Source organism: Ailuropoda melanoleuca, chromosome 1 (assembly GCF_002007445.2).
Source record: "Ailuropoda melanoleuca isolate Jingjing chromosome 1, ASM200744v2, whole genome shotgun sequence".
NCBI classification, from domain to species: Eukaryota; Metazoa; Chordata; class Mammalia; order Carnivora; family Ursidae; genus Ailuropoda; species Ailuropoda melanoleuca.
Genome location: NC_048218.1, coordinates 163,450,348 through 163,465,296, shown reverse-complemented (window position 1 = coordinate 163,465,296; position 14,949 = coordinate 163,450,348). Strand labels below are relative to the sequence as shown.

General features: G+C 41.5%; 1 long non-coding RNA gene across 1 annotated transcript in view; it reads left to right on the top strand.

Annotated features, from left to right (window-relative positions):
* The first annotated feature begins 346 nt into the window (after positions 1-346).
* The window catches only part of LOC105237162, a 60,232-nt gene continuing 45,629 nt past the window's right edge, over positions 347-14,949 (top strand). Inside the window, exons 1-2 of the long non-coding RNA XR_002142516.1 lie at positions 347-456; positions 12,236-12,320. This is a non-coding gene — a long non-coding RNA (uncharacterized LOC105237162). The remainder of the gene's footprint in view (positions 457-12,235; positions 12,321-14,949) is intronic.

Here is a 14,949-nt window from a genome sequence, read left to right as displayed (position 1 = left end):
GTGGCAACCTGAGCCCCTTTTCAGGTCAGTGTTACTATTTTTTTTTAAACATCTCCCTTCACGCTTTTAAATGAAAATATAAGCGATATGTGTGCACACCCGCAGGTGGAAGACAGTGGGTGCACTCTGGCCCCCAAGGACCTTACAACCCTTAATAGAGCATTTGATTTAATGTTCACCAAAAGGCCGCCTTTGGTTCGACCTGAGTTCTGGAATTTTCTGGGTTATTGAAGCTGTGCAGTTTTTCATTTTCTTGGCCTCGGCCGTGACATTCCATGCTGACACGGCTGCGTCTGCCTGCCCTGTGTCTCAAATGTTCCTGGCATTTTCCTTGGGTGTCTGCTAACCCAGTGTCGCGCAGGATGGGTTCAGAGAGGAGAAACTGTGCCCCAGCGCGGGGCAGAGAGGAGGTGGCGCCCCTCGGAGGGAGCCCTTGGCCTGCCCACACAGATGGCGGTAATCGGAGCAGAGGGACGGGCGGCGCTGTGCAGGGGGGCCGGGGTGTCTCTCAGCCTCCCCCGGAGGCGCCAGACGCAGGTTCCAGACGGGCCGCCGCGTGTGTGTCTGCTGACAGACCTGGGAGGGTGGGTGGGGGCTAGCCTTCTCAGGCAGCAGGCCCCGGGACTCAGCCGCACCGGTGGTTCTCGGGAAGGTGCAAGCTTGGGGCGCTTTTGGCATCAGGAGGGTTTGTGTTTGGAACGCACCACTTACTGAGTTTATTCAAGAAGTACTGATTGAGTGCTCACTGCGCACCAGGTGGCATTCTGGGCATTCAAGCTATGTTGCGGGACACACTGGAGATTGTTTCTATCTTTAGGGTTTTCTTGTTTCGTTGGGAATCGGGAATCAAATGATCAAATATATCGGTATAACATGATCAGGCTTTGAAAGAAAAATAAAGCAAATAAGGAATGTAGAGTGAGGTGCTCTCATAGGCACAGAGGTTGGGGAAGAGTTTTTCAAGGAGGTGATGCTTAGCAGGGATCTGAATGGAGCCAGAGAGTGAGCTGATGGATTTCTAGGGATTTATACTCCAGGCTGAGGAGGCGGCAGGTGCAAATGGCCTGAGGAAGGTGCTTGCTTGGAGTGCTAGAGGAGCAGCCAAAGGTACAGCGTAGCTAGCCCGAGGCAAAGAACAGTGGGGGCAGAGGTGCAGGGACCCCATCATATGGGGCCTTGCAGAAGTATGAGGCTTGATGTGAGTCCGGTCCGTACCTCAGTTTCCTTATTTCATGCTGTTTGAGATGAAAGGATGTAAAGCAAAATGTCTGGATGTAGGAGGCACTTAGGAAAGGCCAGTTATGGTTCTCCTCTCCCAGGAGATGGCAACAGGAACATTTGTGATGCCCACATCCTCACCCGACTTGCTCAGTTCACCAGGATTGTTACCCTTGGGCATTTAAGAAGTCTAGTTTATCTCTACTTTTGACTATCACTAGATCTCCGGTGTGTTGACTTTGATTGTGGTGGAGAAAGGAAACGGAAGACCTTTGCCATGGGAATATTTTCCTTGGCTAGCCCGCAGGGACTGCGTTTCTAGTTGGTCATTGTATTAGGTGCCCAGAGGAGGAAGAAATATATGTTGCTTCATGAAGCCAGGGAAGGGGCCTAGGTGCCTGGCAATCTCTTCAGCTCCCTCCTGTGATTCTAAGACACTATTGTGAATGTTCACTTTACTCCTCAGCACCTGTTTGTTTAGTTGATTTTTCACTGACAATACAAGACAAAGCTCTTCAGAGACTAAATGATAATATAAGTAGAATGCAACAGGACCCAGTGATATAGCTAGGAAGACAGCGAGAACGTTGATCCACCAGTTGTGATGTAAAAACGTATTTATTTTGTCAAAGGTCCAGAATCATCTGTTGCACTGAACACCAGGCGTAATCTGCAGAATCCATAGCTTCCAGGCTCTCCCAGGGGGCTTTCTGCCAGCTTCCAAAGGAGTAACATTTAGGTCAGTGGTTTCCAAACTGGTATTGGGTGGAAAGGGTAGTGTCAAAAATCCAGAAATAGTAAAAATTAAAACCAGTTCAGTAAACTAGCATTTAGTAAGAGCTTACTGTGCACAGAAGAACAGTTCACAAACTGGAAATCTTCAAATCCAAGACTGATTCGAAGCTCAGAGACACAATATTACAGGATGGTTTATGACGTGAAGATGAGGAAGTTGTTTAACTTGACAAGGATTAGTTACCACAACCAGGGTTTTCAGATGGTGTGAGGTTGGTGAAAAGTGACCATCTTATACCATTTTAGGAAGATGACTTTAAGTTGTTTTTGTTTTTATTTTTGTATTATCAGAGGCATTTATAAGAACCTAAGTTTCTTTTATATTTATGAAATAAGCTACATTTAGTTTTGCTTATGTGGCTTGAATGGTTTTGTCTGCCTAGGGAATTTTTAATCCTGGTCTCCATTTTATTTTATTTTGACGGGAGGAATCCCCCCAGGAGTGGGCAAGATGACAGTCTTTGGGGAGGCTGGAAGAAGATGGTAAAAATTCTAATTTCTGTTTTAAAGATCTCATCCTTTGGCAGTTCCCTCAACTCTGCCTCCTGAGTTCTATCCTGTCCTCCTGTACTAACTTACTAGTTAAGAGATGGACTTAGGAACCAGATGACCAGGGTTTGAATCCTGCCCCTGACACTTCCGAGCTGTTTTCCTTTGGGTAAATTCCTTACCGTCTTGGTGCCTTAGCTTCCTCATTGGCAAAATGAAAAAATACTACCCACCTGGTCGGGTTGTTGTGAAGGTTAGAAACATGAACGTATGTAAAGTTCTTGGAAGGGACGTGGCATACTGTTCTTTGTCCCTATTTTCCTATTATTCCAAGGTGATAATTTATTGGTAAATAAAGATGAAAATATTAGGTAGGTGTCCCATATTTTTTCAGTGATGGGGTGGATGATTTTAAAAATATTGGACATCACTTCTTGAGATGATGAACACCATTTTTCCTCTAACAACTATGACATTAACCTTTATAAGGACACCATTTGCTAGTGGCTGTATTTTTATATAAATGGAACAGGTTTTTGTATCAACACTAGAGAGAAAACATTTGAGATATAAAGGACCAAAGCCCCAGAAGAGCACCTGGTTGCTTTCCAATTATAGATCTATTTTCCGAGGCTTGTCTATAGAGAGCTTAGCTGCCTTGAGAACATAACGATGTTCTAGTCTTAAGAGCCCTGGAAAAGCAGATTGTTCTGGAATAATTGCATTTTCCATACTTTAGTAACAGATCCAGAGAGAGATTAATTTTGAAAATCAAGAAGACCTTGGAGAACCTTCAACTAGGAATGTTTTTTTGAAGTGTTGGGGGGAAGAGAAAAGAAATAAAGTGAGATTCATTTTAATTCAAGATATATTTGCCAGATAGTTCCTTTTTTTTTTTTTTTTTGGATCTTCAGTTCTCAGTGCTTCCATCCTCAGTGTTTCATGTTTAAACAACCCTAGTTAACCCATTGTTTGCCAGGCTCTTGACAGACACCCAGCATGGACTGAGCTTTCCATTTTTGAGCTGAAAAGAAGAGTTTCCTTCGGAGCTAGGCATCCCTCGTGCCCCTTCCAGTTCCTCCCCCTTCTCTCCCTCTCTCCATGGACCTGAACAGCCTCTCCTCCTCCACCAGTTCATCATCTGAGTCACTTGCAGGTGTGGGGTGGAGACGCTGAGGGCTCTCTCCAAGTGACCTTCTATAAGCAATAGATGGAATTCTGCCTCGAAGGGAATCCTGCAGCATGGGTTTTATAGGACTTGGTGTTGGCTTTGGCTCATGGATCAGTAACAGCATCTGTTTATAATAAAATGAAGTGTCTGTACCCTGACTCTGTTTGCAAAGGGCCACCGTGCTACAGCTATTCAGAGTGGACCAGACCATTACTCTAGTTGTCCGATAGAGAGCTACATGTCAATTCTCCAAAAGGAAACTAAAGCAATGCAAAACCCAAAACAACAACACCACTTCCTAATAATAGTATTTAAATACCTTTCATTATAGGAACTTTTGAATATACACAAAAGCAAAGGGAGAAGTATAATAATACACTGCCTTTGTACCCATCACCCAGGTTCCAAAATTACCAACTCATAGCCAGTCTTGGTTCATTTACAGCTCCCTGATTTCCCTCATGCCTTGGAATATTTTGAGGCAAATCTCGGACATCATATCATTTCATCCCCATGCATTTAAAAAAAAGATCATTTAGGATATTGAACCACATGGTGAATGTGGTTCAATAAGAAGCAGAGAAAACAAAACAAAACCTAATTAAAAGCATCTAGTGTGCTGTGAACTCAAGAAGGACCTCTATAAAAAATCGGGTGAAGAAATGGCCAAACTATACTTACTGTCCCATCTCTGAGGCAGCTACTAGGGACGCATCTGGCCATGAGTCTTCAACTCTTTCATAGAATCAGTGGATTAAGAAGTAAATTTTATGTGTTCAGCGTTTGATTACACTTGACTAAAATTACAACCATGACAAAGAACATATTAATGGAGGAATAAGCTAGACTCCAGAAACCTCGTTGCAGTCTGGGAGGGGATCCTGATGTTCCTATCAGCTTGGGGAACGTGTTATTGATTCTTAGATCTATCAACCAGGGACTTTTAAATTTCTGAGGAAAAACAGCAAAAGTGGTATAGAAAAAAAAATGCCCAATTTACCTTCTGAAAAGGAACCCAGGGAAGATTTCAGGGGCCTTTCAGTTGCTTTTCATTGTCATCCTGCTGAAGAGGGGGGGGGTAGGTGCACATTCCCTTCCCTTGCTTAGCATGCTGGTTACATGGGGACAAGCCACTCAGATCATTTTTGAAATGTCACCCACTCCTGATAGAGATACAGTCTAAATAAGGAATGTGAAGAGAATAATTTTGTTGTTATTGTTATTAGGAACTGGAAGCTCTAGAATGTTTTATCTAGCATTTCTACACATTTTTTTGAGATCCTAAACAATTTCTTTATTTCACATATTTTGCTCAAACAATTCGATTCTTCTCAATTACCGCTATCCTAATACATAAAGTTCAACTTCGTTTTTCTTTCTTTCTTTCTTTTTTTTGTTCTAATGATTTTCATTTGGTAATCAGTGCCACAAGAAAAGGCACAGTTTTAACATTAGAGTGATTTTTCTTGCACCTAAGTAAACCATTAAAGACAATGAAAAAGAGAACAAATGTGCTTTTCAAGAGCCATTTTCCCCTTCCATTGTATCAGCTCACTGCAGATGGCATGTGTACAATTCACTTTTGACTGAATCATAATAAATATGAGACAATATGGTATAAACCACTTTTTATAATGTGATGCTCACCAATAAATTCCACTTCTAGCCTTAAATCAAATTGGTGCAGATGCAAAAATTATGTAAAGCTGGTGGTACCTGCTCTTGACCTTGTGCAGGCCCCACCCCCCCGGATTTGACTCAATAAACTTTTTCTTCCCTAATGATCTGGCAGTTATTCCTATCAAGAGAATACAAGGGGGTGCTGCAAGGTGGGGGAGTGAAGCAATGATGCAGAGACCACCAGGGCCCTAAAGAAGATTAATTTGTATGAGGAACTTGAAAAGTTGGAAAAATCTCAGTGCATTTCTGAATACACATATTCATTTTGACCTGATTTCTGTTCCTCTTGTGCCCTGTAAAATTTCAAGGAATGTAGTTGAGGTCTGGAGATTTCCACAAAGAGATTAAGAGAGGCTATAAACTGAAGAAATAGTGGTTTTGTATAACTGTGGGGCATGAAATATTTTCAGTACCAAGATGCCCTGATTTTCAGTATGGAAACTGAGTAAACACCTTATAAGCATTTAGGGAACATTTCTATTAATGCTTTTAATAATAGGGCATGTGAGTTTAAGTCTAAAAAGGGCCTGCATCTGTTATCTTTACTTGGAACAACATTTGAGTCTATTTTTATCTTTTTTTTTTTTTAAAAGATTTTATTTATTTATTTGACAGCGAGCGAGAGAGAGACAGCCAGTGAGAGAGGGAACACAAGCAGGGGGAGTGGGAGAGGAAGAAGCAGGCTTCCAGTGGAAGAGCCTGATGTGGGGCTCGATCCCAGGACTCCAGGATCATGCCCTGAGCCGAAGGCAGACACTTAACGACTGAGCCACCCAGGTGCCCCTGAGTCTATTTTTATCTTATTTCATGAACTAGTCAGTAAAGCGGCTGCATGTTTCTGGAGACATCTAGGTCCGATTTTGTGTTTTGTTTAGAAGCCAACCCATTTGGGAATCTTAATAAACACTTTTATTTAATACTTGCTATATTTCATTGTACTAACCGAATACTTATAATCTTTCTACTTTTCAAAGAAGTGGGGTCCTCCTGGCCCCACGAAATCCTGAAAGGTTCTCTTGCAACGTGTCAGGCAGTCAGCTTTATGGCAGGGCTAGACGGACTATTTCCTGGCTCCTTCTCACAGTCTACATGCTGCCCCGATTCTGTAACTGCTTGGCAGAGGGGGAGCTTATTGACCTCTCTTAGAGTGGTAAGGTTAGGGGATTTCATGGAGTCCTATCCCAAATTTTGGGTATTTCTAGCTCAGAAAGGCCCCTGGGGGAAACAGGAGCAGGGCAGGATGGGAGCAGGTGTAGTTAGGTAGGCCTAAGGGGCAGCCCCTCTTGAACTACATAAACTGTGTAGACTCAGGCAAGGGATGCCCCCTCTTTGAACCTCTGTTCAACCTTGTAAATGAACCATATTATTATTTACCTCCAGGGTAGATGTTAAGATTCAAGGACTTCAGAAATTGGTATGGAAAATAGAAACAGTTATTATCGTCATGTAGTTTAGAGCAGCCCAGCATCCCTGAGGGATACATAATAGGGGCACAACTTTGAATGACGGAGAGTTTGATGGTTTCAGCAGCCTTACCCCCGTCATAAGGCAATCTTAATTCCAAAGATATTAAATAAGTAGTCTCTATATGATAAGGAGCAGTTTTATTTTTTTAAATAATAGTAACTTAATCTATTATAAGTTATAATAGATTATAAACTATATAAACTATTATTCTGGCTAATGAGATATGGAGGATGTCTGTGGGGACAGATTTACTTCCCAGACAAAAAATATAAAAGACGTCTGGGAGAAAGCCTTCTGACCCTCCCATTCTTTGTTAATTGTAGCAGTTATGTGAAAACATGATGCTAGGGCTCTAGCAGCCATCTTGCAACCATGAGGCAATTAGCAAGAAATGCCAAAATGCTGGAGATGGTTGAGCTGAAGGAAGGAATAAGTATGACTTTTCAGTAATAAAATTAAGCTGCTGAAAGCGTTGAATTCACCCACTTCCAAACTTCATGTTTGTGCTTCGGTCCAAAGTTCCCATTAGATAGATTTTCAATTATTTGTACACAAACTTACTGGCTACTATAGGCAACATTCAAAGTGGAGAGTGGGAAGTATGGCAAGGGGAAAAGGGAGGAAGCCTTTTCAGTTAGGGAGGATGAATCAGGTGAGGAAGAAAGGTTAGATGAATATTTCAGTTATAAGGAATAGAATAGGCAGTGATCCAGAGGCACAGTATTCTATGGAGCATTTTAGAGGCTACAAGTAGTCTAGCTTTAGTTAAATTCAGGGTTTCTCAGCAGGACTAACCCTCAGGGAGAATTTGGAAATGTCCCAATGTCCAGGAGGTGACTCCAGCTTTTGGTGGATAGGATGCTAACTGTTCAGCAGTGCGAGGGTTGTGGAATGAGTACAAACATCAAGCAGGATTCCATACGGAAATAAGATCTCGGTTGTCTACCTTGTCTACCTTGTTGATACAACATCTCCTTTAGGGACAAGAAAGCTTCCTTTCTTCAAATATTGAGACCGAAGAGGTGATTTCATTTTTTAGGGGTGAGAGACTGTAACCAGGCTTAAAGAGTAAGGGTGTGGGCGGGGGGCTCCTGACAGCCACTCTTCTGAATATCATTAGAATTGTCTTCTTCAACACTTCAGTCTCTCATTCAGAAATTTGTCATTCTTATCTTTAAAAGACAACAACCTAGGAGCAAGGAATAAACGATCCCCTCAAATGAAAGATGTTCTTATGTTTAGAACAGATCTGCTCTCCATGCAATAGATTAATTCTAATAGGAAACCTCAGGCAAAACTCTGTAGCTAGCATAGCTCATTCCTTTAGAATTTTAAGGACTAAAGAGCGGGGATATTTACAAATGTGTAAAATGTAAGATTTTTTACATTTATAAAATGTGAAAAAAGGTTGAAAATTTTTTTATTTTTCTGATTACAAAATAATATGTGCACCTGGTAAAACCATGCTGTCTATAAAGTGAAAGTTTCCTACAATTTCCTTCCTTCTGGAAAAACACTATTCAGAGGTTGTCCATGAAAGATATTTTTCTTCTTATGTTTAGAAACAGGTGAATGTGTTTTCTGATACACACTGACATAATAGGATGTACATAAGCTAGGTGGTATTGGGACTTCTGGTTTGTTTCGTTTTCAATTTGAATTTGCTTGAAATCTGGTTGCTTGACAAAATATTCTCTGAAAAACATTGTTTAATTTTCTTTGGAAAAGTTGGACCTTTTCATGTTTACCTGAGGATAACTTTATTTTACAACTTTTATTAGATTTCTTTTTTGATTTGGTTCTTCAATATTTTTTACAAAAACAGTTTATTGGTTTTTTTATTCACTTCATTTCAAATAGTCTTTGAGAGTTTTCTTATGTAGATATGAAATTTCCTTAGTTAGATTGAAATTTATTTTAGTACATGATACAAAGCTACTTTTTACTCATTACTGGAAAAATCTAGAGAAGCTTATATCAACACCCTCTGAAGGGTGGGACAGAACCAAGCCTCAGTTGTTTAATAGAAATTCCTAATTTTCTCCTAGCCAATGTTCATACCCATTAGGATTTGTCCAGAATGCCCTCAAGATGCCTGTGCACTGTGCTCCCCAAAATGACCACACCATGTCTAAAATGGAGGGAACTTTTCTTTGTCATGCATGGCAATCACCATTGGAATGTTCTAGTGTGAGAAGAATGGAGAAACTGGGCTGTTCATGCCCATTCCCTGAGCCATGGGGCAAGTTAAGGTAGAAGCTGAATTATATTTCATAGTCATTGTGGCTTCACCATGATGACTGGTTGTCCACGTCTCCTTTCAGGAAGGTCACCAATGGAAAGAACCCTCATTTCCCTATTATCAAATGACCTATTGTTCCCATGTCCCATATATATCTCATATATTCTCTTTCTGCACGGAACAAATTGCAGCTGAAAACTTCTATCATTTATAGGCCTTTTATCCTCTTGGAGAAAACAAAGCCACAGAATCTCAGTGCCGTAAGCCTGTGGCTTCAGACCATGGTGGGTTTTTTGGGAAAGCGCCAAAAAGCTTGTTTCTGGAGGAGAAACATCAGCATTTTTCTTGTGGAACTTTAATTGGAAATAGAATGGTGGTTCAGCCTAGACGAGAGATCAAAATGAAACGAGCTGTGTTTTCATCCTCGTCCCTTAATGGACCATAATCCTGGTCATAAAAACCCACCACTTAAACTTTGGCAGTCTTGCTTTCCCAGGAAGCTTTATTACTAAGTATTAGCTATACTCAAGACATAGCATCTCCAAGCCAGGTTTGAGCCAAGGCCACGGGGGGAGAGAATGTCTTTGTGGGCAAGTCAGGGCTCCCCTACGGTCCTGTAATAGCTATGCAGTGGTCCTCTGAGGCCAGATGACATTTTTCCGGGTGAAGAAAATGTGCTTTAGCCCATTCCATACGACTATACCTTGGGCCAAGGACACAAAGGGAAGCGTAGAGAATTCTGAGCCTCAGGTTTTTCTGAGAACGGCAAGCCAATACATAACTGTAAACCACTTCAAGAACATTTCCCCCCTTCAAGTGAATCCAGCATGCTCTGGATAATCTCATGCAAAAGGGTCAGGACCTGCAGGCCACCTGGGGATGGTATTCCTAACAAGTTCTTGCTCATTTATGCCTAGTGCTCGGGTTGTTTATCTTTGTGCCAGTCAGTCAACTCTGGATGCTCTTGACCTTGGTGCTTGGCCCTGGATGTTTCCTGGTCAGGCTGATCTGTTCCATTCGTCCTGCCAATCAGGTCTTCTCCTATGTAGGCAGTTGCATGCTGAGCAAGCATCCGAGCTTCTTGCCGTACCCCTCCGCTTCCCCCCTAGTAATAAGAAATGGAATTCGCTCCAGCAACAACCCATCCATGACTGCTTAAATAGCTTTGATGTGGACCCACTCCAGGGGCTATCTAGACTGGGGATGAGCCATACTTCTGTAATTCCAATAAAAGATTATTCGTGTCCAAATTAGACTTTTTTCTTCTCTGCTCACTCCTGTAGCTTAAAAAAAAAATGCAGTGGAGAAGAAGTGTTTTCATTTAAGATGAGTAAGTCTTATTTTTCCAAATATATTATTCAAATATTTAGATTTCTGTTGCCCACCTTCTGGCCCGAGAGCACTTTGCAGTTCCTCCAGAGGAACACTGCTTTGCTACCCTGCGCCCACTCCGCAGCAGTGGGGTGAAAAGCCAGCACAGCCCTGCCTGGCTAGCTTTCAGAGGGTGAAATGAAAATCATTTCTGTGTCTGAAACGAGAGGGGGGATATTGTGTAGGCAGGAGGCAATTATCCAGGTTGGACTTGGGCCAGGCCAGTAAGGTTCAGTCGCTCCTCTTGCAAAAATTACCATCTGGTCTTTAATGACCCAGAGTGGTCAGGCTGGCATTAATTTACACCTCATCTCAGGAAGGCACCTCTGAGAATGAGAATGCCTGGTAACGTAATACTGTTCCTTGGCTCCAAGGGGAGGTGGCTGGTGTTAAGTGGAGATGGGAACTGTTTGTTCACAAGAGAGTGTTTTCTAGAATGAGGGCAAGAGTTCACAAAGAGGCCACCCTTTGAAAGAGAAGGCAGTCAGAGCCAACACAAAAGGGATGAGCCTAGACACTAGGGACCAATCCTAAGATGCGCTAGGTCCATTTGTATCATTTACCTGTTCATTTGGCAAAGGCTTATGGGAAGCTCACCAAGCATCAAGCCCTGAGCGTCGTGTTGGCAAGCATGGTGGCGCTGTGGCAGACAGTGGTCGCTGCATGCAGTCCAGGGGAATGGAGATAGAAACACATGCTTTCCTAGAGGTCTGTTCAAGGTGCTATCACACACAGTACAAGAGAGGCAAGGAAGGACATTTCGTGGGGTTGGGGGATGTAGAGGGAATCAAAGTAAGGAGTTTTCAAAATCCATTGAAGGTGACCTAAGTGTTGAAAGATATGCTTTAATACAATATTTTTTAAAAAGTTATAATAGTAGTTTACACTCATTTGAGCCTTATTCTATATCAATTGCTGTTCTAAGCACTTTATATATATTATTAATAAACTAGATTAATTCTCCCAACAGCCCTGTGAAGGAGAGGCTATACTTATTTCCATTTTCCAGCTGAGGGAAATAAAGCTCAGGGAGGTGAAGCAGCTTGGCCAGGGCTACCCAGAGACTAGATGGCAGAGTCTTGATTTGAACTTGGAATAAGACAGAACATTATATAAAAGACAATGATAAAGAAATCAGTATAAACCAAAAGATTACCTTGTAAAATGATGATATTTTGGTTATTAATGGTGAAATATATTTTGTTAATACTAAGCATATCCATAAGGAGACCAAACCACCCAGTGATTCTTCCTTTTGACCGATGGAATATTCCTTAGCATGTTGTTATGAAGGGAAAACGAAGCAATTAACTACAACTTTGAAGAGATCTTGTTTCAATAGCTGTTGAGGATCATCCCGCTCAATACAAATATCTGTAAACTCTACAAATAGTTAAAAGAAACTAGTTTTAATAAATTAGTAAATTTGGAAAATTCGGCAAATGGGGCATTCCGATAAATGGGTTCTTTGGCAATTGATTTTTAGCAAATTAGTTTTTGATCAATTGATTCTGTTACTGACTTACAGCCAGTTCTCCCTCCTGAGAGAATTTAAGGTAAGGTCCTTCCCTTGTACCTGCAGTCTGCGGGCTGCAAGAGCCATCAGAGATCTGCCAATGTGACATGATAAAGAGAAGGTAAGGTGGGTTCTGGACAAGAGCATTCAGTGGCTGCCAGAGGTCCCCTCACCAGGGCCCCTGGATCCCAGTGAAATATTTGCAGACCAAGCTCTGAAATCTCATTAGGGCTCCTCCCTGGGATAGCTTCGTAGAACTATACTTATGGTGTCTTATCTCTTACAGATTTCATGCAAAGAGGCTGGAAGCAAATGTGAAGGAAATAAAAAACAAAACAAAGCAAAGTAATGAACGTACCCACAGTCCTGAGGTGAGTAATAGATAATGTTAGAAAACACGGTGCCGACTCTTCTGCTACCCTGCTCGAGGAGGTCAGACATGGGCTAAAGAGAGCTCCTCCAGCCCTTTCTGGTCGTGTCCTCTGACAGTTGCCAGATTTTGTGGGATGTTTATTGTTGGTTGGATCAATGACTCGGCCATACTGTCTGTTACTGCTGCCAGGGGTGTGGCCTCCTGGAAAGGCTGCCATCAGATCTCTCCCCCTTTGCATTTGTGTACCCATCCTCTTTAGAGTTTCCTAAAGAAGTTCTTTGGAGCAGGTTCGGCCAGTGTTTCAGCACATCATTCCAGAGAGCCTGAGCTGTGCCCAGCATTACTACACCACATCTAATAGGTGTAGATGCCACGTTGGCACAAATTTGGCACTGCTCTGTGTAGACTGCACGTGTCTGGCTTGTAAACAGAACAACTCTGGGCTTTCATTAGGGTATGAGGCAAGTCCTGGCACTTCTCTTCCTGCCAGAGTGCCCTGGTGGTAATAAATTTGAGGCACTACATCACCCTGGTTAGCATCTCTTGAAGACGAGCCCTCCTTCCAAGGATGCTGTAATGTGTGGGCCTTTCTCTTGGGCCTTTCTACATTTGATATCTATTACATGTGCCCTGTTGTGGATCTCTCCTTTTTTTCCCCCGTAAAGCTTTTAATAAAGTACGACATTCTTAAAAACAAAGGGTATTTTCTTCAAAATCCTCTCTGGTGGCCATCTAAAGATTTTTTTTTAAGCATAAAAATAGGCTGTTAATACTGGAGGGATTCTATAAACAGGGCTTCGCCTCGCCAGGGGCCCTGGAGGATTCGTATTTCAAATAGCAAGGCTCTAAAGGAGCAGCTATCAGGGCTGGAAGCGCTATTCTGCTTTGTAGTTCTGAAAATTTGTTTTCCAAACAGGTTTTTATGGATTTGCAATTCTGCATCAGCCTGGCGACCAGAAGCATGTGCAGTTTTTGAGGTTTTGCTCCCTTCCCTTCTCCCAATATCACCTTCAACACGGGTCACAAATAGCTCCAGGGGGTCCCCATTTCTGCTGACGTGGCAAAATATGGTACAAATTAAACGGCCCTGGTGGTATACAGAGAGCTGCCAACATTTTCTTTTTTGGTGCTTTTATCTTTCCAAGGGCAGAACAGGCCCTAACCACGTGTATTTTATTTACATCTTGTGTATACCAGGATAGGAATAGTTAACCAGAACTAAGCCATCGGACATTTTTCACCACAAATTTGGTCATTTATACAGTAAAAATGTTGTAGCTGCTCACATTTGCTTTGCAAGTTGTCTTGATGTACAAAGTTCTATTTTTCCGCTATCACTTTATTTGCATTTGTCAATGCAAATTCAGCCTTACGATAACACTTACAAAATCGAAGTGTTTTCCTAGTGCTCCAAATAGAACTATCAGGAAAAAAATTGTAACTGTTAAAAATTATCATGGGCCTTGAGTTCCAAGATGGTAATTAAACTGGTGCTACCAATTTGTTTTTCATCTTAGAGATGTTTGGTTTAGTTGTTGGGTGCTGCATTTATTATTTGAATATAGAAAATTGCATTAGTGATCTGGGAAAAGGCGATGAGTTTGTTCGCATTGCCAGTGAATAAGTGAATGAATATAAAAATGTTTAATGTGCCTCTGAAGTAATAAGTGCCTCTGAACTTGAGGAAACTATCGAAGGTTTGGGAAGATAGGGAGGTGAGTAGAAGCACCCTACAAGACAAGAGATGTTTCAGGGCAAACAGTGTGGAAATGATTTAATCTCTGGAATTCCTATAACAATAGAGGCATAATTGAAAAAGAATTGGTCGTGTGGATGGCGGGGTGAAAGGAAATAATCTGGGCGTAGATGAGTGTTTGAAAACTTTAATGCATTAAATTGTTGGAATTATTAATGAATGCTTGGGTTTATTAATATACCAAGAATGAGAAATGCTCTTGTGCACAGAAATAGATACAAAGCATGGATTGTTTGCCACAATCAGCTGTGTCTAAGTCATGGTCTTCCTCTAAAAAGTTTGTTCTAGAAAATCGAGGGGAGGAATTCCTTCCACTTATTACCGAGGAGTGATGCTGGAGAAGAGAACATAGCATTTGTCATGTGCTTTGAACATCAAGTGCTATGGCCCCACTGCCAGGTGGAGAGAGGCTCTCTGGGGACATAATTTCCAAAGAGGATCTTCTCCTGCATCACATGCCATTTCTAACCACAGTAATGTGTCTTGAGCTTTTAAATATTCTCGAAAGAGTGCTCATTTTTCACAGCAGAAACCATTTTTGCTGCATTTGAAAATAGGTTTTATGAATTAATGAGTGCCTGTTCTGTATTTCCCGGCTGACCTGGATATGTTCTTTACACAGCACACTCCCCTTTCACGTTAGAAGAGGGAGTAATAAACTTTTTTTTTTTAAAGGAAATCAGAACTTTTTTTTAGTTTTCTAGTGGCAGATCTTTTAAAAAGTTATGTACATTTTTTTTTCCATTTTATTTATTTATTTATTTATTTATTTATTTATTTATTTAATTTAAATGTTTTTTTATTACATTATGTTAGTCACCATACAGTACATCCCTGGTTTCTGATGCAAGGTTCGATGATTCATTAGTTG